Source organism: Lagenorhynchus albirostris, chromosome 9 (genome assembly GCF_949774975.1).
Source record: "Lagenorhynchus albirostris chromosome 9, mLagAlb1.1, whole genome shotgun sequence".
In the NCBI taxonomy this organism is placed as follows: domain Eukaryota; kingdom Metazoa; phylum Chordata; class Mammalia; order Artiodactyla; family Delphinidae; genus Lagenorhynchus; species Lagenorhynchus albirostris.
In genome coordinates, this window is record NC_083103.1 from 3,369,147 (window position 1) to 3,394,792 (window position 25,646).

General features: G+C 51.3%; 1 protein-coding gene and 1 long non-coding RNA gene across 4 annotated transcripts in view; one reads left to right on the forward strand and one right to left on the reverse strand.

Moving 5' to 3' along the window:
• Positions 1–18,531, reverse strand: part of PPFIA1 (PTPRF interacting protein alpha 1) — a 113,206-nt gene extending 94,675 nt beyond the window's left edge. Inside the window, exon 1 of one of the 2 annotated variants that reach the window (XM_060158276.1) lies at positions 18,447–18,531. The gene's annotated coding sequence lies outside the window, so the exon portion shown is untranslated. Of the gene's footprint in view, positions 1–6,024; positions 6,965–18,446 lie in introns of those variants that run through there. The other variant, XM_060158277.1, reaches the window with a different exon arrangement.
• A 1,298-nt stretch (positions 18,532–19,829) lies between these two features.
• Positions 19,830–25,411, forward strand: LOC132525537 (uncharacterized). 2 transcript variants are annotated; one of them, XR_009542285.1, is made up of 4 exons: positions 19,830–19,940; positions 21,527–21,660; positions 23,519–23,773; positions 23,957–25,411. It is a non-coding gene; the product is annotated as an uncharacterized LOC132525537 (long non-coding RNA). The 2 variants fall into 2 exon arrangements; XR_009542286.1 differs by lacking the exon at positions 23,519–23,773.
• The last annotated feature ends 235 nt before the right edge of the window (positions 25,412–25,646 follow it).

The window sequence follows — 25,646 nt, forward strand, 5'->3', positions numbered from 1 at the left end:
GTGGCTCACGGGCTCTAGAGCACAGGCTCAGTAGTTGTGGCACACGGGCTTCGTTGCTCCACGGCATGTGGGATCCTCCCAGACCAGGGCTCGAACCTGTGTCCCCTGCATTGGCAGGCGGATTCTTAACCACTGTGCCACCAGGGAAGTCCCCGTGTACTTATATTTAAAAGCAAGTCATAAGCTCCTTGCAACTTGCTTCTCTTGACAACTTCATTATGCTCTTCAGATAGAGCCAATCTAATAAAAACGCCCAGCAATTGGAGGAAGAAGGGCCTGGGCAGGTAGTTCAGACTCTCCAAGGGCTCGGCTGGGGCCCCAGCCCTGACCTTTACCTTGACCTCGAGTGGAGTCCATAGCCATACGAAGCCTTGATCTCTTCATCTGTAGACAGGGATAATAACACCCACACTAACTATCACACTGGGATGTTGTGAGACTCGTGGCTGGACATGAGAAGTGACCACCCTGGCAGCCCTGCGGGTTCCCTGCTGAGTCTGGTCATCAGGCCCCTCTTTGAAAGGCGCTTTCGCCTAGTTCAAGTCTTGGTCCTGCTTCTTTTGGACATGGCTGTGTATTCTTAGGCAAATCCTCTCTGGGCCTCAGTTTCCTCATTCCTGAAGTGCGGATGATAGAACCGCCTCATGGGGATGGCTCTGAGGGTTTTGCTAGTTGGGAAGGGCGATATAGAAGATCTCTATTATCACCTGAGGGGGTCCCTTTCATCCAGGCCATGCCCATCCACCCTGGAGAGAATCGGAATTGAGCTGAGTCCTCTGGTATCTCATTGTCCTTTGCCCCCGAAAGGCTATGAGAGGGGCTGGACCCTGATCTTGTCAATTCCACATAAGGGACAGTGCAGGGGCTTGTGGGGTTTTCCTCTCTGTCAGAAGAGAGAACAGCATGGGAGAAAGCCTTGTGGTTCTTCTTCCTATTTGCCCCCTGACCTTCAGGACATGCAGCCAAGAGCTGTGGCAGTGTCCTGTGGCAGCCAGGAGCTGTGGCAGTGCCACAAGGGGAGACACTGCCCATTGGGTTTCAAGGCAGGAATTCTTTCCCACCATTTCTCATGAAAGTTATGTTTTTCCTAATCCCAAATAGAGATATCAGTCAAGACATCGAGACAAAGGGAAAAGCATTAAAATTCTCTTTGGAGAATGAAATAGTCAACATGAAGAGGTTACTGGTTGGAAAGAATCCATTGGTCAGGTCAAAAGCGAGGTCAGGAAGCGCTCTCACGTGGAGCTGAAGGATAAGGTTGAGATTTTGGGAACCAGGACAGAAGCACAGGGGCAAGAACCAGCCACTACGGAACCAGTCTGGCTAGTGGCTGCAGCACATTGTAGCTGCCTGCTCCCGGCCCTGCCTGTGCCAGGGGTGAGTCATTCATGTGAATAAAATAAACATGAATGAGCTTATACACGCAGGATACTTCACACAAATCCTGTGAGTGGCGTTCTGAGGAATAAACAAAGCCCTTAAATTGGCGAGTTTGTGATTCTGTGTGGCGCTATTAAACTCGCTCAGGGATCTCAGCGTCCCATGACTCGAATCCCACTCGGCAATACTTGCTGGTACTTCTCAGTGTTTGAATATTCACTGCAGTCTATGGTTTTGTGGAGCAGACGAGATAGTTTCACCACTAAAAAAGTGACCTCGTGGGGATGGAGAACGGTATTCCATGCAAATAGAAATCAAAAGAAAGCTGGAGTAGCAATACTCGTATCAGAAAAATAGGCTTTAAAATTAAGACTGTTACAAGAGACAAAGAAGGACACTGCATAACAATCGAGGGATCCATCCAAGAAGATATAACAATTGTAAATCTATATGCACCCAACACAGGAGCACCTAAACATATAAGGCAAATGTTAACAGATATAGAAGGAGACATTGACAGTAACACAATAATAGTCACCCCATTTAACACCCCATTTACGTCAATGGATAGACCTTCCAGACAGAAAATCAATAAGGAAACACAGGCCTTAAGTGACGCATTATATCAGACGGACTTAATTGATATCCCTAGAGTGTTCCATCCAAAAACAGCAAAATACACATGCTTTTCAAGCGCACATGGAATATTCTCCAGGATAGATCACATGCTGGGCCACAAAGCAAGCCTCTGTAAATTTAAGAAAATTGAAATCATATCAAGCATCTTTTCCAACCACAATGCTATGAGATTAGAAATCAACCACAAGAAAAAACTGCAAAAAAAGTGACCTTGTGGACGAACCTTGAGGACGTGATGCTAAGTGAAACATGCCTGCCACGAAAGGACAGATTCCACATACAGGAGGCCCCTAGAGGAGTCAAGTCCATAAAGACACAAAGTAGGACATGGGGGCCAGAGGCAGGGGGAGGAGGATGAGGAGTGAGAGTTTAATGGGGATAGAATTTCAGTCTAGGAAGACGAAAAGTTCTGGGGATGGTTGTACAACAATGTGAATGTACTTAGTGCCACTGAGCTATACACTTACAACTGGTTAAGATGTTAACTTTTATATTCTATATAAATAGAATATAAAATAGAATATAAATAGAATATAAATTTATATTCTATATATATATATATATTTTTTTACCATAATAATAAAAAAGCAACCTATAATAATAGGTTGTGAATAATAGGTTGTGAATAATAGGTTGTGAATAATACAATGTGAATGTACTTAGTGCCACTGAGCTATACACTTACAACTGGTTAAGATGGTAACTTTTATATTCTATATAAATAGAATATAAAATAGAATATAAATAGAATATAAATTTATATTCTATATATATATATATTTTTTTTTACCATAATAAAAAAAAAGCAACCTACTCTCCTATTGCCCAACTCGAAGAATGCTTTGGACTCCTAAAAATCTGACCAACATCATTGTCAAGTGAAAGAAGTTTTTCTACAACTGGCATATTTGTCATGAAACAAAGGCTCTAGACTATCCAGGGCAATTAATCTTTCTAATATCATATATTTGTGGAATTATCTTTAAATTTTTAATAATTTATTTTTTATCAAAGAATAGTTGATTTACAATGTTGTATTAGTTTCTAGTGTATAGCAAAGTAATTCAGATATATACAGAGAGACAGATAGATAGATACAGATATAGATATAGATTCTTTTTCAGCTTCTTTTCCATTATAGGTTATTACAAGATATTGAGTATAGTACTCTGTGCTATAGAGTAGGTCCTTGTTGTTTATTTATTTTATACAGAGTAGTGTGTATATGTTAATCCCAAACTCCTAATTTATTCCTCCCCTCCTTTCCCCTTTGGTAACCATAAATTTGTTTTCTAAGTCTGTGAGTCTCTTCCTGTTTTGTAAATAAGTTCATTTGTATCAATTTTTTTTTTAGATTCCACATATAAGTGATATCATATGATATTTGTCTTTCTCTGTCTGACTTACTTCACTTAGCATAATCTCTAGGTCCATCCATGTTAAAATGATTTTTTTTTTTTTTTTTTTTTTTTTGCGGTACGCGGGCCTCTCACTGTTGTGGCCTCTCCCGTTGCGGAGCACAGGCTCCGGACGCGCAGGCTCAGCGGCCATGGCTCACGGGCCCAGCCCGCGGCATGTGGGATCTTCCCGGACCGGGGCATGAACCCGTGTCCCCTACATCGGCAGGCGGACTCTCAACCACTGCGCCACCAGGGAAGCCCCTAAAATGATTTTTAATTGGCATTTGTCTTTTGCTAATAGTCCCTTCTTTTTACGTTTTCTGTTATCCAATATCTACATCAGATAGAGATCCTTCCCACATGTTATTAAAATATGTAATATTGTCAGAATATATTAGTTTATAATAAGAAGAAGCCACGAGTGTATGATTTTTTTTTTTTTACAGAAAACCTCTGAACCTGCTTACTAGGGTCCATCATTATTGAAATCATATAAATACAGTGTTTTGAAACATAATTAGGGTTTGGGGAATTCTGATACCTCATTCCCAAGTCTCAAAGATGACTGTCTGTTGGGAATTTGGAAACCATGATTGCTGACTTACTGAGGAAGGAGGGTCACACCGAGAGGCTGTGCCACCCAGCACCCGTGCCCAGGGCCCTGGGAGTCAGAACAAGAAACGAGCGTGTTGTTCGAGCTCTTTCCTTGAATGAATGAATGATCTCACTGCAGCCGGCAAAGCCTTTTCTTTCTTCCTGACACTTCCTTAAAATCACTTTAACTTTGATAGATGACATGACAACTGTGGGGCGTGGCCATTTTTATCCATTTCATTCATTTATTCAACAGACGTGATCACGTCGAGCCACTTGAAATCAGACAGTAAATCAGGATGGCAGAGCTGTGTCCAGCGTCGAAACAGACAAGCAAACAAAAACTGCATCTGGTTTGAAAGTCATACGTGTTGCAGCCATGAATGGCTCTGGAGATGGGCTCGCAGCAGTTGGATCCCCTACATCGAGAAGTAGCGTTGAGGTTGCCCCGCGGCTGAGAGCTCCTCTCTGCCCTTCTGCTCCCCACCGTTACCGTTACGCAGGACGGGAAATGAGTTTCCGCAGGGAGAAGCCAGAGAGAGGTGGACAGACATGAACTCAGCGTCGATTAACGGATGAGTCCGTGTGTCAAGCTCAGAGCTCTTAGGTGCATTTTGGATCTTTGCCTTGGAGGGTCTAGTTGTCCATCTTCACTGCTAACACCAAGTTAATTTGGAATCAAGGGCTTAGCATTTCACGCAAAAAACCCCCAAAAAACAAAAAAAAAAGCTGAAAAACTTTTTCTTTGAGTTGGCATGTGTTTTAGTTTGCTAGAGCTGCTGTAACAAAGTTCCACAGCCTGGGGGGCTTAAACAGCAGACATTTATTGTCTCCAGTCCTGGAGGCTGGCATCCCAGATCCAGGTGTGGGCAGGGCTGGGTCCTCCTGAGGCCTCTCTCCTCGGCCTGTAGACGGCCATCTTCTCCCTGTGTCCTCACGGGGTCATCCCTCTGTGTGTGTCTGTGTCCTTTTCTCCTCTTCTCATAAGGACATCAGTCCTATGGGATTGGGACGCGCCCTAGTGACCTCATTTTTCTTTAATCACTTCTTGAAAGACCCCAACTCCAAAGACAGTCACATTCTGAAATGCTGGGGGTCAGGACTCCGACACATGAATTTGGGGAACACAGATCTGCCCATGACAGCCTGCCTCAGCAGCGTCCTTGGTTATGAGGTAGATACACCAGTAATCTCCCCCCACCTTCAGTGTTAACTTCCTGCCTATCACATTTCCATTTACAAGGTCTGACCATTGACTAGTCTAAGCTGGAACAGCCAGGGTGGACTCAAGGACTGCAGCATACATTTTACCCCATTGAGAAACTTGTTTTAAAAATGAATCTGGTAATACCCGAGCTGGGGGCGGGTTCTCAAATCCCCATTTTTTAATGATATTTTTACTACTATGCCTGAAGAACACCTACAGTCGTTTCTTTACCCCACATTGGTGAGTCTGTAAATGGTTAATGACAATTTGCCTTTACATGTAGCTTCTGGAAGATTTCTTCAACCTGGCTTCTGACGTTGTCTAATTGCGTGTGTGTGGTTTTTGTTGTTGCTGTTGTTTTGGGGTTTTTTTTGGCTGCACTGCGTGGCTTCTGGGATCTTAGTTCCCCGACCAGGGGTCGAACCCGAGGTCCCAGCAGTGGAAGCACCGAGTCCTAACCGCTGGACCACCAGGGAATTCCCATCATCCTGTGTGTTTATACCATGTTTAGGGAGGCACCTGTGATTTTCTTGTGCTGTATAGATTTTCACACATCTGATGTTCATTACAGGCCACTTCTCTAGATAGCATGTAAGTTTAGGTCAAAATAGCAGGTTTTAGCAGGTGAGTCAGATCCAATGTGAAAGGAAAAGCATCCCCACATATGAGGCAAACTTACTTCCCACAAATGGAGCCTTGACCGCCTGCTCCAACCCCACGGTGCCCCTGCCCCATCCCACCCTCCTCACCGACCCTGCCTCAGCTCCTCCGCTGCCCGCTGCCCAGGCAACCCCCTGGCCGTACCTTCTCCTGGCCCGGATGAGAAGGTGCTGTTGGCAGGGGTGGCTCCCAGCTTGGCAGGGACTGACGGGGCGCACGGTCACCGTCTTCTCCGGCCCAGCGTCCTCAGGACCTGCTGGCTGCGGTTCAGGACGAAGAAAGGGAAACGAGGCCCATTTCTTGGGCAGTGGGTGTGGGGATTTTTTTTTTTGGATCAAAATATTTAGACCTGAGTAATGCCTTCCTTGACCCAGGCAGCAGCAGAGTGTGTGAACACCCATGAAGGCTCCAGGCAGGGTGTGAGGGGCAGGGCTGTGAAAAGGAGTTTGCCAATTCCCGGAAGAAGCTGGACAACTAGAACACAAATCCGCCCACGCTGTGCTGGGAGGTGCTGCCCCAAGGGATTTCTAAGAGCTGAGCGCCAAAGAAAAGCCGGGCAGGCTCACAGCCGGAGTTCTGGGAAGTGCCCATCCCAGGGCCTGTCCGTCCGCGGTAATTCACAGCGCTGGCTGGTATGGGCTTTCACACCGGGCAGGATGGGAACACGTGGGATCTCTTTCCCGGGCTTCCCAGCGTGGGAGTTGTAGGCAGAGGCTTTGCACAGGGAGGATGGAGGAGGCATGGGGGAGGGCCCAGGGCAGGGTCTGCTCTCGGTCGGGAGGCGGGGCCTGGCAGCACTCTGCCCCTCTGCCTGTCTCTCTACCTTGATCTCCAGCACCGAGCAGGTGGGCAGTCATCACCTGTGGAACAGCTGCTGTCCCCGGAAGGGTCCCAGGGAGCCCACGTGGAGCAGTTCCTTCCTCCTGGACGGGTCGGGTGCCTCACTGCGACACAGCCCACCCTGCAGGCTCCCTCGGACCAGGGCGGGAAGGGTTCGAATCACTCACACCTGACCTCATTCATTCAGGGCACAGTGATCTCTCGAGGGCCTACGGGGGAGGAAGGAACCGGACAGGCAGGATCCTGGGGAGGAGATAAGCCTTAAAGAAGTAATTACCCCAGCATTTCTTCAATCACATGGTGAGACATGCCCCGCTGGAAAGGATGGGAGCAAGGAGGGCTGACAGCAGTGGCAGCGCTGCTCTAACCTAGTCTGATGGGGGAGGGTGGTGGGCAAGATGGCGGTGCTGTGGCCGCCAGGTGCGGGCGGGAAGACCTGGCTGCGCCTCTGTGCTTGGCCCATCTTAATAAGCCTGAGAGGGCTCCTGAGTGAGCTTCCAGCAGCCCCGACCGGACCCCATCTCCTCTATCCCATTGAGCAGCTCGGGGACCTCAGGCGTAAGATGTGGTCCCGCCCTGAAAGTAGAGGCCATGCCAGAAACACTCCCACTCTATGGGGTACCCTAGACTTTTGGATCAACACCTCCATCGCTAAGTAAATCTCGAGCACCTTCCTCTGTGTAACGGTGGGTGGGTAGATCTGTCCTGGTCCCTGTGAATGCAATCTTACTTAGAATAAGGGTCTTTGCAGATGTAATCAAATTAAGGATGTCAAGATGAGACCATCCTGCATTTAGGGTGGGCCCCACATAGAGAGACTGTGTCCTTATAGAAAGAGGAGAGGACGCAGACACACAGGGGAGAAGGCGTGTGAAGACGGGGGCAGAGACTGGAGGGATGCGGCTGTAGGCCCTGGAGCGCCAAGGGGTTTTGGCCACCCCAGGGAGCTAGAGGAGCGGCATGGGGCAGATTCTCCCTCTGAGCCTCGAGAAGGAGCCAACCCTGCCCACACCTTCATTTCGGATTTCTGGCCTCATTTCTGGTCTTCGTTTTGGATTTCTGGTCTTGGAGGTGCTTGATCAAAAAGTCTAGGGCTGGGACTTCCCTGGTGGCGCAGTGGTTGAGAGTCCGCCTGTCGATGCAGGGGACATGGGTTCGTGCCCTGGTCTGGGAAGATCCCACATGCCACGGAGCAGCTAAGCCCGTGCGCCACAACTACTGAGCCTGCGCTCTAGAGCCTGCGTGCCACGACTACTGAGCCTGCGATCTAGAGCCCATGCTCCGCAACAAGAGAAGCCACCGCAAGGAGAAGCCCGCATACAGCAACGAAGAGTGGCCCCCGCTCGCCACAACTAGAGAAAGCCCACGCTCAGCAACAAAGGCCCAACGCAGCCAAAAATAAAAAAAGAAATTAAAAAAAAAAAAGAAGTCTAGGGCCCCCAGGATAGGAGAGAATACATTTCTGTTGTCATAAGCAGTCCAGTTTACTACAGGAAACAAATACATTAAACATTCCCTACCAACGTCCTACGTGCGCTCTAAGACCACAGAGCAGCTGGCATGAGGCAGGAGGAACCCAGGAAGAGGGGAAGATAAAAGTGAAATCCAGGGTCTTGGTTACCTGTGGGGTGGGGTGCTGGGGAGCCAGGCATGAGGTGTACTAGAAGGCGTGATTGGTCCTGGCTTGTTTTATTTCTTAAGTGGTCGGTGGTACGTGGGCGTCCATGTTATCTCATTATTTTCACCTCTGTTCTTCTGTATAAATGAACTATTTCATAATAGACGTTTTATCAGAGGGCGAAGGATTCGGAGTCAGGTGCTGAGTTCATTTTCTGCACTTTCCAGCCTGCGGTTCAGGATGCTCACTTGGGGGTAAGTGGTGGTGGGGAGACCGGAGTGCTTGGCTCAGGTGGGCACACCTTATTGGACGCCCCAGGGGCCAGGGTGGGACCCCAGCTCCAGTCACACAGCTGGTCCTTATGGCAGTGCAGGGTCTTTCCAATAAGAGAGGAAAAGACGGGTCCTTTTTGTCAAATAATTTAACACCTGTTTACATTTAACTTAGACCTTTGTGCAAATATCTTAAACCCAGATGGGGTTTAAGACAAAAGACATGCTGTCCTTGTTTAAAGGCTTGTGTGCTGGGGAATTCCCTGGCGGTCCAGTGGTTAAGACTCCGTGCTTCCACTGCAGGGGGCACGGGTTCCATCCCTGGTCGGAGAACTGAGATCCCACTCAGTGCTCTTTGCGCCCCAGTCCCCATCCCTGTGGGTGGCAGAAAAACAGGTTCTCTCGCCCCTGAACTGTTTCTCTCTGTGTAAGATTAATATTGCCTCTGGGAGCCGGAAGCTGAGCTGTGCTTCTGCTCCCCACATGGATGCTTTCCTCCTTGCAGTGCCTTCCAGGAATACCTCCAAGTACTGGCCAGCGTCTGCAGGATGGGGGCAGGAGTGGGGACCGCCGTGAATCCCCCTCGAGCCCTGTCCCTCAGCCTCAACCCAACAGGCCACCCTGGCTCAGGAAAGCCCGCCCGCAGCAGCCCAGGCTGAGTCAGATCGTGTCCCTCCCTGGTTTCTGACACACTTGGAATGAGATCCACAACTCACCCAGCAGCAGTCACGCTGGCTGCCTTAGTGGCTCTCAAACCTGCCAGGCTGGTTCCTGCCCCAGGGCATTTGCACTGGCTGTTCCTCTTTTCCCAGAACTCTGACCTGACCTCTCACACAGCTGACGTCTCCCAGTCTCTGAGTTGTCACGCCATAGAGTCACCTCTTCCAGGAGGTCACTCCGCCAAGGAGCCCCTCTCACCCTGCTTGCCTCTCCTGCCCCGTCCCTCACACAGCTCTTCGTGCAGCTCCTGGCTGTGGTCCCAGTGGGGAAGGGGGAAGCCGGGAGCCTCAGTCAGTGAGGCGATGAGCTTGGTCCTGGGAGAGGAGGGAGAGAGAGGTAACCAGGCCAATTCCCGTCCCCGCTACAGCAAGTCTATGAGGTTCCGTGGGCCCAGGTGCCGAGGACACAGGGAGGGCAAGAGGACATGGCCTCGGCCCTCGAGGAACCTAAATCCCCCGTGGGTGTAGACAGAGTGCAGGGGAAAGGAGGTGGTGGGGTCTGGGAGCCTGGGGGAAGGCACCACCTCTGGCCCAGGAAAAGCAGGGCAGTCTTCCTGGAAGAAGCAACATCAAAGGCAGGACAGAAAGGACAAGTAAGAGTTAGTCATGTGAGGAGAGTGGGGGAAGAAGGTCCATGCAGAGGCACCAGCAGCGCAAAGGCTGGGAGGAGGGTGTTCGCTGAGGCTGGGGCGTCTACTGGACACTTCACCCCCTCTCCCCAAAGATGTGGGGTACTCAGATTTGCTCTGCCTGAGGGAAGGGAAATTCTGCAAAAGGGAGAGGTGGGGGACTTGCCTGGTAGTCCGGTGGTTAAGATTCCGTGCTCCCAATTCAGGGGACACGGGTTGCATCCCCGGTTGGGGAACTAAGATCCCGCATTCCGCACAGCGCGGCCAAAAAAATTAAAAATAGGTAAATAAATAAATAAAATTGAATTCCCAGATGACAGCTCCCAAAGATGCACTTATATATGGAAAAAAAAAAGAGGGAGAGGGGGCTTTCTCCCTCCCACCCCCTTTCCTGGGGCCCCCTGGGACAGTGAGGCGGGCCCCCAGCCGGCCGCCAGGAGGAGCGGGGGCAGGGTGGGGTGGCTCTGCCCCTTTCCCACGCCTGCAGGCTCCTCCCGCTGCAGCTGTGCCAACTGGGGCTCCAGAGGGGTGTGGGAGCAGAGCCGCAGGTTCCCACCCACTGGCCAAGCGGCAACCTGCCTGGGGATGACAAGTTACAGTCTCTTGTGAGAAAGAGATTAAGGACTCAGAGTAAAAACTGAAGAGACCAAACCCATCCAGAGCAGCAAACCTCACTGGTGCGGCGTGGCGAGCCAGGCCGAGCCAGGAGTGGCTCCTCTGGGCTTTGGGCTGAGCTAAGGCCGTCTGGGGCAGGCGGTGGAGAAGGAAGGGCAGGCTGACCGGCGGGGCCAATGCACCGGGCCTGGGGGACGCCTGCTGGGCAGACACAAGGACCGTGGCAGCCACACGGAGGTCTGGATTCCCAGCCCGCCCGTGCAGGTCCGCTGTGATTATTATTATTACGATGTAGTCTCCCTCATTCCTTCCACACTCAGGGAGTCGGGGGTAGGGGAAGGGACGGGTTTCCCTCTCAGTGGCTCCACGTGTTGCCTCGTCCTGGGTGGGGAGCGTGAAGGTGGTGAGTATTGGGGTGAACAGCATCGGGGTGCCCCTTCTCTGACACTGGGGACCTCAGCCAGATCAAAGGCCCAGCGGTAGCCAGGAGGCTGGCCCCAGTCACCGGCTCACTCCACAGGTGCACGTAACATGCCCGTTACACGCTGGTACTGTCCTGGGGGCTCTGAGTGGCACGGTGAGCAAGAGCAGGTGTGGGTCCCTAATTTGGAGGGGCTTCCGGTCCTACAGGAAGCACTGACAGCATCAGAGAAGCAATACATCAAAAGAGCCACTGACTACTCCACTGGCCTCAAAGATTGCTCCAAGGCCAGTGTGCGAAAGTTAAAACCAAAATCCCGTGCGGTCTGGGTTTTCCCCAAGCAGTCCCCGGAAACTGCTCTCTTCCTGGAATCCAGAGCCCCGGCTCAGCGCATCTCTTACTTGGTACCCACGGCACTCTGCCCTGTTCACCCCACACCCTCCTCCCCCTCCCAGCTGTGGCCAAACCCCCTGGTCGCTTTTTAGGGCTCCTCACCCTACGGCGACCCCCTTAAACATGGGGATCCCATAAGGCTCCATCCCGAGCCCTCCTCTCCATCTGTACTCCCCGGGGAATCACATCCTTTCCTGAGGTTTCAATGACCATCTAGACAGTTATATGGTCCCTGTAGTGGGTTGAATCGTGTCCCCCCCCTAAAATTCACGTTTACCTGGAATGTCAGCATGTGAGCTTATTTGGAAATAGGGTCTTTGCAGATGCAGTTAGTTAAGATGGGGTCACACTAGAATAGGGTGGACCCTAAATCCAGTGACCGACATCCTTGCAAGAGGACCGTGTGAAGACACAAAGGGGAGAAGGTCAAGTACCAGAAGGGGGCAGAGGTCGGAGGGATGCAGCTGTAACGCAAGGTACACCAAGGATCGCCGGAAACCACCAGAGGCTGGAAGACCAAGGAAGGATCCTTCCCTGAGTCTATGGAGGGAGCACGGCCATGCTGATCCCGTGATTTCAGATTTCTGGCCTCCTGAACCACGAGCGAATAAATTTCTGTTGTTTTAAAGCACCCAGTTTGTGGTCACTTGTTATGGCAGCTCCAGGACTCCCATGCAGCCTCCAATCTGTCTCCCACCATGACCCTGAATGTCACCCCTGCATTTCCACCTGCCTACCAGACGCTCCTCTCTCGACATCTGTTCCTATTCCGGAACTCCTCGTCTGGGGAACCGCATCCGTGCTGCCCAAGCCAGAGCCTCAGCCGTCCCCCGGACTCGTCCCTGCCCTCTACCCCGACATACAATGACTCACCAAGCCCTGCACATTCCACCTCCCGAATCTTCCTTAAAAGCCAAAGAGATGTAACCAAATGCAATCCTGGAAACTTGACGGGTCCCTGGATTTCAAAACAAACAAAACCCAACTCAGAAAGACATTCCTGGAATACCTGGGGAAATCTGAACTCGGACTGGACACCAGATGCCATCCTGTTGAACTTCCAGTGTGATACTGGTCTTGTGGTTAAGGAGGAAAATGACCTTACTCGGGGAGATGCAGCTGAAGGGCCCTGGGACAAAGCATTGTCATGACTGCAATTTCAAGTGGTTCAGAAAAAGGAAATCTACCTGTCTCGCTATCTATCTACTGAGCGAAGGCAAAAGAGGAACACGGTAATAACTGTTGAATCAAAGTGGAGACCGTGGTCGCCAACTGTTCTTCCAACTTTCCTGCAGGATGAAGAGCTTCATGATAAAGAGTTGGGGGCAATCTTCTGATCTCATCCTGTTCTCTCGACCCCGCTGCCCGTGCCCTGCTCAGCCCCCATCACCTTCTCCTGCCCCAGGCATCTCTGCTTCAGCTTTCCAGCGGGCTCCCTTGCACCACTTCTGCTCACCCCTGCCTCCCATCCCTCCAGCCCACTGTCCACAGTGCCGCCAGACTCAGGGCTCCCGACCCAGACCCTTATCATGCCCTTCCTTGCTTGACACCCTCCAAGCCTGCTCTTGGGACAAAGTTCAAATTCCTCATGTGACTACGAGGTCCCTTGTCACCTCTCCAGGCCTGTGTTTCTCTCAACTTCAAGCTCAACGCTCCATCGTGTTCTCCGCACTGACCTTACCTCCCACCCTTAGCAGGGAACATGCCTCCTGTCTTTACCTGCCTGTGCCACCTTCAGGTCTCGACTTAGATGCTGCCTTTCTGCAAGTCATGCGCCACCTCTGTGTGCTCCATGGCGCGCACTTACTCTACATAATCTAGCAAAGCTCGAATGCTGTATAGTAAATATTTTCTGGTGGTGTCTCTCCCCCGCCTGACAGTTGTCCCCATGAGGGGAAGGACTGGGACTGTTTTGTCATTATCTCCTGCCCTCCTGGCAGAGGCCCTGGCACATTGTAGGTATGCAATAAATAACTGATGAGTGGATGGCTGTACTGGGGCTGGATGGGTGGATGGATGGATGGATGGATGGAGGATGAAATAGGACAAGCAAAGGTGTCATGAGACCCTGGAGGAGGTGGGGATCAGGTTTAACTGAAGAAGTCTTATTAGAGGAGCTGAGAGGGCAGCATTTTGATGAAGCTGTGATTTGGTGAGCACTTCTTTGCTGGACACTAGACCGGGTACTTTACGTAAAATCTCCCTTCATCCTCGTGGCAGCCTTTGGAGTGAGATATCTTTCCCTTTTCTAAGTCTTATTTCATTAGGAATTATTATTTTAATAAAAATTTTATTGGGAGGCACATAGACACACTATATAAAATAGATAAACAATAATATATAAAGTAGATATACTGTACAGCACAGGGAACTCTACTCAATATTTTGTAATAACCTATATGGGAAAAGAACTTGAAAAAGAATATACATATATTCCTATGCACACACACACACACACACACACGTGTATGTATATATAACGGAATCACTCGCGGTACACCTGAAACTAACACACATTGTAAATCAACTATACTTCAATTAAGAAAAACTATAAAAAATTATCAAAAAATCTTTAAAAAATTAAAAAAAAATAATTAACGAACACTTGCCTATAACACAGCATTGAAAAGGTACAAAAGGATAGACAGTGAAAAAGAAGATTTCCAAGCTGCTGAGTTCCCAGACTGCCGTGGACACAGCAGGATTTCAATCAATATGCATTGAATTGAATGACATTTTACACCTGAAGAAACTGAAGCTCACAGAGGTACGGGAATTTGCCCGATGTCTCACAGCTTGATACGAAGGCGAAGTCAGGATCATAATCAGGTTCCTCTACCTCCAAACCTGCCCTCTCAGCCTAGGAGGAGAAATGGAGGGAGGAGGGCGGACATGGGGGGAATCACAGACAAAGGCTCAGAGGCAGGAAAGCTGGGGCACGTTTTGGGGACGGGAGGAATTTGGCCAGAGGAGAGGGCTTGTGTCAGGAAACGGGATGAAGCTGGAGTTGGCACGAGGCCTTGAATGCCAGGCTCGGGAGCAGGCACAGCGCTGGAAGCCGTGGTAGAACCAGGCGGAGGACAAGGGCAAAGGTGGTGTTTTTGGAGTAGGGGCGGCAGGAGGCTGGGCAAGGCAGGAAAGCTGATTTTCCGGAGTGAAGTGAAAACAGCTGCAGAGAAACCAGCCAGACAGAGAAACTCGCCTCAGCTGGGATGCCTGCGCCTGGTCCTACCTGCTCATCCTCCCTGCGAGGTCATTAATCACCTCCTGGCCCAGGGAAGGAACATGCCACCCTGCCCATGGGGCCACGGCAGTGCCTGGCAGAGACCGGGTGGCACCAGGGCGGCTGCTCCCTCTGAGCGCTGACTCACAGGGTCAGGGTGCACAGCCTGGTTTTGGAGGCTCACAGGGATCCCGCGGCCACTGTGGGAGAGGCGAGGGGTGTCTGAGCCCCTCTGTCCTTCCTCACGGAGGTGGGAGGGTGTATTGACTTAGAATTAGGAGTCCTAGCTCCTGATTCTGGCTTTGCCACCAAACAGCTTTGTGACGTGACCCAGAACAAAGTTCCTTGCCTCTCTGAGCCTCGGTCTTCCCTTCTGTGAGATGGGATGATGTCTCTCTCAGGGATGCTGAGAGCAGCAAGGACACACTGCTGGGAGGCATGCAGTGAGCGTTAGTCCCGCCAGCGTCATCTGGGACAGCAGTGTTCAGGGTGGTTGTGGGGGGACCGTCCCTAGGGAGTGTCTGGGAAATGCAGGGTGGCAGGTTGCTTGTTACGGCGATTGTGGGTTCTACTGGGCATTTAGTGGGGACAGGGGCAAGGTGCTAGATTGTTCTAGACACTGCGTTTCCGGAGAGTGAAAAGGGCTTTACGGGTTCTGGTTATAAAGAGCTGGCACTGGAATTCTGACAAGGCTACCATATGGATGAACCAGGAGGACATGGTACTGAGAGAAACAAGCCAGGCATAAAAGGACAAATCCTGCAGGATTCCACTCATATGAGGTGCCTGGAGTCATCAGATCCACAGAGACAGACAGGAGGGTGGTGGGGCCCGGGGCTGGGGGAGGGGAGGGGGAGCGAGTGTTTCATGGGGACAGAGCTTCAGTCTGGGAAGATGGAAAGTTCTGGAGACGGATGGTGGAGATGGTTCGCAGTAATGCCACTGAACTGTGCGTGTAACATGGCTGAGACGGGAAATTCTATGTTACGTGTATTTTATCACAATTAAAAACGTGTGGGCATGAGGTGCGGAACCGCTGATTCCGATGCTAAAGGTCGAGCCGGCAGGGGACCATGGGAGGATTTTACAGTTCGGGGTGACAGGACTGTAGTTAGTGTCCGGGGGAGTCAAGGCCCACCCTGTCCTAATGGCCGGGGGTGCGGTGGGGTGGGTGGGAGAGAGAGAGGGGCCCAGAGGTCTTGCCCACCTCTCCCTCCACCACCCACTCAAGGACAGAGGCTTCCTCCTGATCCTTTCTCCCCGACGTGACACAGAGCAAATGCAGCTGGGACCTGTGCAGATTAGAAAGTGGGGGGAGAAGTCATACCTGTGAAATACCTGGTCTTAAATGAGCGTTTAATTTTTTTAAATTAAATTATTTTAAACATTTATTTTATTGTGGTAGAGTTGATTTACAATGTTGTGTTAATTTCTGCTGTACAGCAAAGTGGTTCAGTTATACATATATATATACATTCTTTTTCATATTCTTTTCCATTATGGTTTATCACAGGATATAGAATACAGTTCCCCATGCTATACAGTAGGACCTTGTTTTTCATCCGTTTTATATAAAACAGTTTGCATCTGCTAGTCCCAAACTCCCAATCCTTCCTTCCCCCACTCCTCCTCCCCCTTGGCAACTACAAGTCTGTTCTCTATGTCTGTAAGTCTGTTTCTGTTTTGTAGATAAAGTTCATTCGTGTCATATTATAGATTCCACGTATAAGTGATATCATATGGTATTTTGTCTCAGTCTGACTTACTTCACTTACTATGATAATCTCTAGGTCCACCCATGTTGCTGCAAATGACATTATTTCATTCTTTTTTATGGATGAGTAATAGTCCATTGTCTATATGTACCACATCTTCTTTATCCATTCCTCTGTGTGGCATGTGGGATCTTAGTTCCCCAACCAGGGATCAAACCCATGCCCCCTGCATTGGGAGCACGGAATCTTAACCACTGGACCTCCAGGGAAGTCTTACATGCACCTTTTTTTTTTTTTTTTTTTTTTTTTGCAGTACGCGGGCCTCTCACTGTTGCGGCCTCTCCCGTTGCGGAGCACAGGCTCCGGACGCGCAGGCTCAGCGGCCATGGCTCACGGGCCCAGCCACTCCGTGGCATGTGGGATCTTCCCGGACCGGGGCACGAACCCGTGTCCCCTGCATCGGCAGGCAGACTCTCAACCACTGTGCCACCAGGGAAGCCCCTACATGCACTTTTTAAAGAGTAAAATCTTTTCTTTTTTCTGCCATGGTTGGTAAGTCAGAGAGAGGAGCTGAATGTGCCGCCTGAACAAGGGGGGTGTGGGCAGAACTAGGGGGGATGCTAGGGTGGGTGTAGCTAGGAGTGGTGGTGGTGTGTATGTGTGTGACCTGCAGCTGCTGTAACAAATGACCCCACAAACTGAGTGTCTTAAAGCAACAGAAACATATTCTCACACAATCTGGAGGTGAGAAGTCCTAAAATTAAAGTGCTGGCAGGGCTGGTTCCTTCTGGAGGTTCTGGGGGAGAATCTGTCCCACGCCCCTCTCTAGCTTCTAGAGGTTGTGGAAAATCCCTGGCATTCCTGGGCTTGTAGCTGCATCCCTCCAACCTCTGCCTTTGTCCTCACACAGTGTTCTCCCCATGTGTCTCTCTGTCTAAATTTCCTCTTCTTAGAAGGATACAAGTCATTGGACTTGGGGTCCACCCAACTGCAATATGACCTTGTCTTAACCTAGCTACATCTGCAAAGACCCTATTTCCAAATAAGGTCCCATCTGGAGGTCGCAGGTGGATGTGAATTTTTTCGGAACACTATTCAACCCAATAGAGGGTGGATCATGGAAGATACCCCAGGCCAGGGTCCACTGCCTCTGTGGCCTTTCATGCTCTCTGTGATCAGGGGTCAGGCTGTCACTGAGCAGGAGGGCCCTATGGGGTCTCCCTGGAACAGACAGCACCCCTGTCCTCCACCTGCCTCTCGTCTGTAGAAAAACTTTAGCCTCTGAGGCCTTTTCTGAGTTCCAAAGAATAAATTTAATTTAATCAGGGAAATGAGAATATGCAGAAACAAAGGAAAATAGTCAAGCAAGACAAAATAATAATAGTTTAGCCATTAGACAGAGTCAAGGACCTTTAGTTCCTCCTCAAGGGCTAGAGATCATATTCTGAGCCACATCCTTTGAGCTGTTTTGCAGAGACTAAAACCCCAGCAGGTGGAAGAAGTTACCTGCGTGCTGACCACCAGCGTGGAGACCCTGACTGGCTGGAACCAGAAGGCTGATGACACTGACTCTTGGTTAGCTCACCACCAGCCAATCAGAAGAGCGTGCACGAGCTGATACACACCCCACAACCCCTTCCCAGCACGTAGCCCCTTCCTCTTTTCCCTATAAAATCTCTGAGCAAAAGTAGGGAGGAGCTGGCTCTTTGGGACATGAGTCCACCTTCTCCCCAGGATTGCCAGCTTCCTAAGTAAAGCTGTCGTTCCTTCTACCCAGCACTTGTCTCTCAGTGTTGGATTAGCCGAACCTGAGTCTGGCAACAAAGAGGGCTGCCAAGATGGATCCGGGAAGGCCGTCCAATAAGGACATACTCTGGCCCCTACCGTTGACAGATTCCCTTCAGCAGAAATTCTTAATTCAGTGCTGCTGTGTCAGAGGGGAGAAGACATCAAGCCACAGGGCTCTCCAGGACCTGGAGGGGACTGTTTACGGAGAGGCTGTCACACCGATGGTGGAGGCTGAGCCCTCCAGGTGGGGCAGTGTGGCCACCACGTGCTCACCCGGTATAACGGAAATGGCCCTTGTGAATGCCCAGCTCCCATGGTGTCGCTGAAGCTCACCTGGCCTGGGCTAAGTGCCCTGGAATTCCTTCCGCCGGGCGTAGGGCCACTCCAAGTGAACTAACAGATCCTTACTTCTTCCAGCTGTCTCATGGGAGTTGACGCCTGTGGATTTTGAACAGGATGTAAGCTGACCAAGGAAGGGTAGGAAGGGAGCCAATCAATCATCGTTGTAATCACCACAGAGGTCACTTTTTAGGCACCTACGCTGTTTCAGGTGTTTTCCACCTAGAAACCCTCCTGGGCCCCCCTGAGGCCAGCATGAGTGTTATCATCTGTGGCAACTGTATTTTCCAAAAGAGGGTTGCAACAACATCTCCTGTCCCACAGGCTCTTCTAGAACCTTCCCACTGTCCCACCAAGGAGTGGGGTCTAATTCCCCTGCCCTTGAACCTGCATGGGCTGCGGAGTCACGCTGGCCATGAGCCCCGAGCCACTCGTAGGCGATTCAGCCACCCTCATGCCGCCATATTGGGAGGAAGCCCAAACTGGAGGCCTGGAACCAGAACCAGTCCACTGAGCCCTCCTGAGTGTCTGACCCACAGGAACCCTGGCAGACAGGACATAACTGGTAGTTTAAGCTGCTAAGTGTTGGGGTCGTTTGTTACACAGGAATAGATCACGGCATCAAAGCCAATTTCTCAGTGAGGAAGATGAGGCTCAGAGAGCTCGGGTAAACTTGCCCAGGGCCACACAGCAAATGCACAGGAGAGTCTGAATTCAAACACAGTTTGATGACTTCAAGGCCTGAGCTCTACACAGCTAACATTTTCTCCACCTGCACATATGCACACGTGTGTCAGTGAGGTCACCTGTACCAGGAAGAAAGCCACTGAAAGCCTTTTGCTGCGGCTGCAGAAGGAACGGTGCTGGGCTGGGGGTGGAGACCTGGGCTGGAAGGAGCACCTGGGCCACCTTGCCCTCAGCCTCGCTGTCTTTGCCCATCTTGTATCTCACACACTCATTCCTCTGTTGATACCGTTTCCTGAAACACCTGCTGTGTGTAGGCTCCCGCTAGGCTAGGTGCTCAGAAGTCAAATGTCAGTTGAGTTCCCTATTGTCACGGGCCCCCGTCTAGTGAGGAAGACAGGCCCCTAACGGTCCCTCACCATCCAACCCCCATCACAGCGGGACGTGCTCAACGCAGAGGGTGTCATGCTGCCGGCAGGGCTGGAGCTGTGTCTTCCGAGCCTCTAGAAGGTTACCCTGCCTCCCCAGGAGAGCAGAATCCTCACCTGCCTGGCTCGCCGCTGTAGCCCCCTCGCTTGACATGTAACAACAGCAGCTAATTTGTGGGGGGTGGGCAGGCTTCGTGGGTTCTGGGCTCTTTTCCAAGCACATGATATGTACTGATGGATGTAACCCTTTATGCCCATTTCACAGATGAGCAGGACTGAGGTGGGGAGAAGCTACATAACTTGCCCAGGTCACCCACCCAGCAGGGAGCAAGGCGTGGTTGTCTGGCTCTGGACCGGTCGCTCAGAACCACAAACGGTGGGTGCTTGAGAAACATCTACTAAAGGAAGACCCAGGGGAACGTTTGGGCGTAGGCTGGAAGCTGGGCTGCTGCTTACGGCGGAGCCCTGGGGGAGGGCATGGAAGGGTGGTTCCAGGCTAGGAGCAGGGCTATCAATAGGCGGCCGTGCAGGCTTTATCCTATTGTGCTGTGCTTTCAGCCTGTGGGGTGTGATCAGCTGGATGATTTTAGGGAGCAGTGAGGTAAGGGACCTGGCACTAAATAGCACCGAGTCACATGGTGAGAAAGACATTCCATTTTCAATTACCCATCAGTCCTGAACAAACAGATTCAGTCTCAGTCTAATGATGACTAATGTCTTTTTTTTTTTTAAACAGAAAGAGCAGCGCTTGGGTTCAGAGCCACAGTTTTAGAATATTATTTTTCACTGCATTCATTGTCACCTTCTGCTTACTCCAAGTGACATGGTGTTTCAATCAGTATTGGGTTTATGGCAAACGTCTGAAATCCCCAAATCACAGTGGCCTCCGTAAGAGAAGTTTATTTCTCTCATACAAATGCAGTCCTGAGGTAAACCTTCCAAGGTCAGTAGGGAGGTTCCATGACCATCAGGAAACCAGTCTCCTTCTATCTTGTTGCTATACTCCCTCATGGTCTAATGTAGCTGCCCATGCTCCAGCTATCATGTTTGCATTCCAGCTAGAAGGATGGAAGAAGGGGATGCTGAAGTGCACATCCTCCTCCTTTTAAAAATACTTCTAGGAAGTTCCAACCACCGCTTCTGCTCATGTGCAGAACTTCGGTTGAATGGCCATAACTTGCTACAAGTGGGGTTGGGAAATATAGCCTGGATCTGGGCAGCTAAAAGTCAGGGCTCTAATGTAAAGTGAGAAGGTGTGAACAGACAGTGGGGACACCAGCCACGTCTGCCACAGATTGTTTTCCTTTTGTGATGAAGACATCCTATCCCCTTTGCATTTAAAATTCAGTGAGGAAAGAGAGTCACTTCGAAGGAAAAGGTAAGTAAATAAAAGAACAGGTGGCACATGGCTAAGGCAAAAATTTCCAAGCTGGCCCTGGGATCACTGAGATTTGGGAAACACACTGTGAAGACAGGAACACGAAGTGAGTGTGTGAGCTGAGAATCAGGCTGGCTCTCAGGCCCGGGTGTGGACAGGGGCCTGCGGCTGGAGAGATCCCAGGAGAGTCGGGGAGGAAGCAAGTGCTTGTTCCAGAAGAGAGGCTGAGAGGGTCTGAGCCAGGCCGCGGAGCTGGAGGCCAGAAGTGTGGGGTGAGGGCAGCCACCTGCCTGCTGAGAAGCGCCAGGAAGGCTTGCAGGCTCCCGCCGGCCTGTTTGCTTTGGAGGTAGGCGCTGAGGTCAGGTGCCCCTGATGGGGTTTCAGAAGAAAGGGAAATGTTTGGAGCCAAGGTGGTGAAGTTAAAGGGGGACAGGTCAGAAGTCAGTAGCTCAGAGGCTGCTGGGAGGAACCCACGAGTTCAGCTAGGCTAAGCCCACAGGGGGTCCTGAATAAGTGAACGAACAATGCACTGACGTGGGCGAGACTCATGACCTTGTCTGCATCTTCTCACTGCGTCCTCACAGCACGATGAACCCGCCCTGATCTGCTCCCCGCCCCAGGCTTCCTGCACCTTGGTCGGCCGTGCTCCCTGCTGTGCCCTGATGCCAGGAGCAGGGCCTGGCACAACAAGGCCACCGCGGGGACGTGCTGGTGAACGGTGAGTGGGTGACCGACCTCTCCTGCGTCTGTGCCCAGACTCCCTCCAGCAAGCGTTGCATGGATCGAGGCAGCTCCGGTGGCGGTGGCGAGGGCTTGATCTCCCCAAATAAACGGGGTGGGGACGGAAGTGTGGCTTTCGTGCTCCACCCTGATTCCCCAGGCGGGAAGCCAGCAGACGGGCCCATTTCCAGGACCGCAGTGCTTTCAGCAGAGTATTTTTGGAGCACATGAGCCTTATTTTAGCTTTTGGGGCTGCTCCCACCTTGGTGCTGCCTGTGGTGAGACGGGACAGCCTTCCCGGGGGTCCTGGCTTCGCCCCCACCCCCACCCCAAGCTGGGCCACTTTTGGGGCCTGTCTGGGGACTAGAGAGTTCTGCAGGGCAGGCTGGCTCTCTTAGTCTGGCAGAGTGACTGGAGACCTCACTCCTCCCCTTCCTGCTGTGAGACCCCGTGCTAATCACTGAATTCCTCCGCATCCCCATTTCCTTACCTGTCAAAAGGGGAAAACACCTCCCTTAATACAATTCAAGGTTTCCGTGAGACTAAAACAAGAGGCAAAGCCCCAAAACCCTTTAAAAACCCCCAAAGCTGCTATACAGCTTTAACCAGCGCCACCTTCTTCCTCAGGGATGATATGTGTGTGCTACCACATTTTTTTCCGTGTAACTCTCCTGAACCTGCCTGGAACCAGCCCCACTAATCTACTTGCTGCCTCCTGAACAAACCCTCCAATTTCATGCCTCTTGGCCTTTGCACTTGCTGTTTCCTGTGCCTAAACTGCTCGCCATCTGGCAAACTCCTATTTATCCTATGAAACCCAGCTCAGAAGGCCCCTTCTCTGAAACACAGTTAGATGTCCTAGATATTGCATGGGCCTTGGAGTCAGGAGGCCTGGGTTCTAGTCCTATCTCTGCCTGTGACTTGACAAATCACTGCAGCTCTCAGGACTTCAGTTTCTCCACTTATAATTGTTTCTGTTTGTCTCCACGTCAGCACCATGTTTTATTTGTCCCAAGTCGTTTTCTTCCTCCCCAACGCCTAAGGCAGTTACTATCCCAGGATAGTAACAAATCAGCACCACGTTCACTGGGCTCTGCATTGGCCTCGTCCCCTGGAAGCCCCAGGGGAAGGCAGAGTACCCCCAAATTGACTCACGGGAAATGCAGGTTGTGAGTTCTACACCGGTGGGCAGTAAGTGCCTGGAGGCAAAGCGGCGATCCCTTCCTCAGCGGGGCCTCGTCCCCCACGTGGGTCCTGGCGCTGGATGCTCAGTCCTGAGGACCCAGAGCCCAGCCACGGGGACCCAGTGGGTGTCACAGGAAGCCCAGTGTCGCCCTCCTGAGGAGGCTGCGAGCACCGGGCCTCTCCCACTGGATTGGAAGCTCCGTGAAGGTAGCTCCCGGACGCAGCTCCCGTCCTGGCGATGTCTGCAGTAGGTGCTCATCGAGCACTAGCTGACAGGTGACTGAGTGGGTGACTTTGGGCAGGCTCTTCACCCTAAACTTCATTTCCTTCAGCTACAACCATTTCACGAGGGGTCATGTCTTTAAACTGGTTTATAATATTTTCTGACAGGTAGACATTTTTAGTTTTTATGTAGTTGAACTGATCAGTCTTTTATTTTATGGCCCTCTCCTTCCTCTCCAAGATGAGAAATTCTCCCAGGGTTGCTTCCTATTGAAAAAAAATCCAAATCTCGTGTGCATCTGGGATTTATTTTGGTAGAAGGAGGAAGGTAAGGATGCAACGATCTTTCCCAGTTGTCCTAACCCCAATTATTGAATTTTTTTCCTCACTGATTTGAAACACCATCTTTATGTTCTAAATTCCCTTTTGACCACTATGATGCCTTTCAGTGCATCAAATATCAGAAAATCCAACCAAAGTGTCTTCAAGAATTGTAAAAAGAAGTGTTAGCAAGTGATGGAGCCCAGAGGCAGAGTGAGTCAATTCAGCAACTCAGTGACACATCTCTTGGCTCTGCTGTCTGCTACACAAATGTCATCACGGTTCCGACACAGCACCCGGAACAGAGGCTGCAGGCGTCCTTGTACCCACCCTGTGCTTTAGAAGCAAGTCATAGAATGCCCCCAGCATCCCATTCCTTCGCGGTAGGTCCTATAATAATCCATTCTGTAGGTGGGTTCATTTGCCCAGCGCCACGCAGCCGCTAAACAGAGCCAGGGTTTGAACCCGGGCAGTTGGCTGCAGGGGATGCCATGCCTCTCACGGCACTGCTCACTGTGTCCCTATTACATCTACCTTATTAATTCTGTTCTCCTTTGCCTCTACAGGGTCCCCCACTGTGTGAGGAAGAAGAGTTGGTCTCTTAGTCTTGTCCGTCTACTTACGTTCACTTGAACTTCCACAGTCCTTGGTTTATGGTCTGGGCTGCAGACAACATCAGCAGGACCAGATGACAGAGGACTCCCCTTTCTCACAGTAGGATGGGTGGCTGGGCCTGGGTCAGGTGCTCCTCGGTGACAGGCACTGGGGCAGGTTCCCCAGGTATCATCTGGTGCCTCCAGAGACCTCAGGGAATGAACGTATGATCGAAGAGTTTCATACCCAGTCAAGTTGGCGTAAAGGCGAGTCATTTTAAACACGTGCCGTCACTCCGGAAAAATTACAGTAATGACATCGTGGTCTTTACCATGTGAAAGCAACTCCCAGCCACTCACCATCACTCATCTTCTTGGAGCCTGCAGCAACTGGGAGAGGGCTGGTCCTGCCAGGTGAGAAAGGGAGGTGGGGCCCCACTGTGCGGTCACCAGCTAGAGGGAGGCGAAGGGCCCCTCCCCACCGCCCCACCTGAGCCTCTGGCCCTTGGCTGAGAACCTACTGAATGAAGGTGTGGATGCGTGAACGGACCACACGTTTCAGAGCTCCCAGAGCCAAGAGGTGTGTGTTCTTGTGCACGTGGCATCAACCCTGCCCGGGGAGGCGACTCTTGGGGTGGCCGGTGGCGATTCAGGGGGTGGGGGAGCCACCCTAGGGTCCGTGGTGGACCTCTTGCTGGGACTAGGCGGCGTGAAGGGCAAATCCTGGGTCTCGGTCACGGCTGGGCACGATGGGCGGAGAGGCAGCCTGGTCTCTGCCCTGGGGCCCCTGGACCTGGTCTCTTATCATGGCAGTTCACTCACCTACTCAGCGGGCACAGTGAGCCTCTGCCCTTAGAGCCGCCGGGCAGCTCTGGAAGCCACGGTGATGAGGAAGCCGCGCCTGGTGGGGCACGACCAGGGCCGGGGGTGGGGGTCCTCTTCGGGCGGCGGGGGTCAGGCGAGGCCTCATCACACGGGGTGTCTGAGCCGGTCCTCAGCCCCCCAGGAGGTCAAGTTGCATGGGGCCCGGCGCCCCTCCTGTTCCTCATGACGCTGGGCCCCAGGACTTGCCCAGAGCGGCCTGGGCACCCTGCACACGGGTGTGTCCAGCTGGAAACCCCGCTGGAAGGAGTAACGGGGACTCAGACTCCCAGGGACGGACAAGGTTTTATCTGCAATAATGTCACTTCAACACACACATCGGCCGGAGACACGCTTATGCTCCTATAGCCCTCGTAACTTATAAAACGCCAATAAAATTCAAATTAGACAGAGGGAAGCCCACGAAACGAATACAGTTTAGATTAATAATATAATTAAAGGGTTAATTTAATGTGAAGGATGATTCTAAAACTTGTGGTAAAATAATACACAACATAAAGTTCACCCTCTTCACTCACAGTGTTGTCCACCATCATCCCAACCATCTCGAGAACTCTGTCATCTCCCCAGACAGAAGGTCTGTCCCGTGAAGCAACACGCGCTGAAACAAAATCGTTGCTTGTGTCGAGACTGTCACCAAGCAGGTGTGGGGAAGGGAAGCTTAGCCCTGCCTGGTGCCTGGGCGACCAAACGGCCCACGTTCTTCGGTTTCCAGCTTTTACAACACCGCTCACGCACTGACTCGGCCTCTGTTGCCTGGTGACAATTAATGTGGTTGGTA